This window comes from Priapulus caudatus, unplaced genomic scaffold (assembly GCF_000485595.1).
Source record: "Priapulus caudatus unplaced genomic scaffold, Priapulus_caudatus-5.0.1 Scaffold1014, whole genome shotgun sequence".
Classification (NCBI taxonomy): Eukaryota; Metazoa; Priapulida; class Priapulimorpha; order Priapulimorphida; family Priapulidae; genus Priapulus; species Priapulus caudatus.
The window spans coordinates 141,962-142,935 of NW_014578075.1; positions in this window are offsets into that span (position 1 = coordinate 141,962).

Sequence of the window (974 nt, forward strand, 5' to 3'; positions counted from 1 at the left end):
TACTCTCCGTATCTCCGTATACTGTCAACATCGTTGTATACGACTATACACTCCCCTCTCGTCAGTGCTCTCCGCGAAAGGTCGGCGCTCTACTGTACTCATCCTACCTCTCCTTTACTATATCTATCGGGCGGGCTCGCTCTCTTTATAATTCTCGCTCTCACACTTCTCTATCTCTCTCTCTCTCACTGAAATTCTCTCTCTCTAGAGATGAGAGAGAGGAATGTAGGAGATGAGAGCGATGAGAGAGCGAGAAATGATGAGAGAAGCGGAGAAGATGAGAGGAGCAGAGAGACGAGAGATTGCAGAATGCACGGATTGGTTCAATAATCTTACAGATATACAATTTGTACGCGTTATTATATAACTGCCACATGCTTACGCATTCTGTCGACACGTAACTTAAGTATTTACTTTTAATACATGTTCGCCCGCCCACGCCAAAATGCCGCATCGCTTTATGTCGGAACCAGAAACAACGCAACTATGCGCAGATGACAGGACTGCTCAGCATTATCAGCTAGCCACCACGAGTTCTAAACATACTTACGCCGCGCACACGCAGTCGCATGCACGCAACGCCCGCCGTACTCACGTAGGCAGGACACACCGCCAGCGTTACGCTACACGCTTATGCACGGCGCTATGCCACCATGGCGACCTGCGCCACGCCACGCGGACGCACGCCACGCACGGCACGCACCGCCCACGCAATCACTGCACGCACGCACGCCCCGCCACGCGCCCACGCCAGAGAGGTACACGCGAGCATTGATCTGCCGTCTATCCTACTATAACATGGACTCTGTGATGTTTAGGTTCGTGTCTTGTAATTTATACGTCTTTTTCGTTTTTCTTACTTCAAAACACAAACCACTAAAATAACGAAAAAGGCCTAGTTATTTCTTTCGCTTTTCGTTTTTCGATACAGCGGATAATACGAAGAAGGTAAGCTGTATAATACCGATCTATTC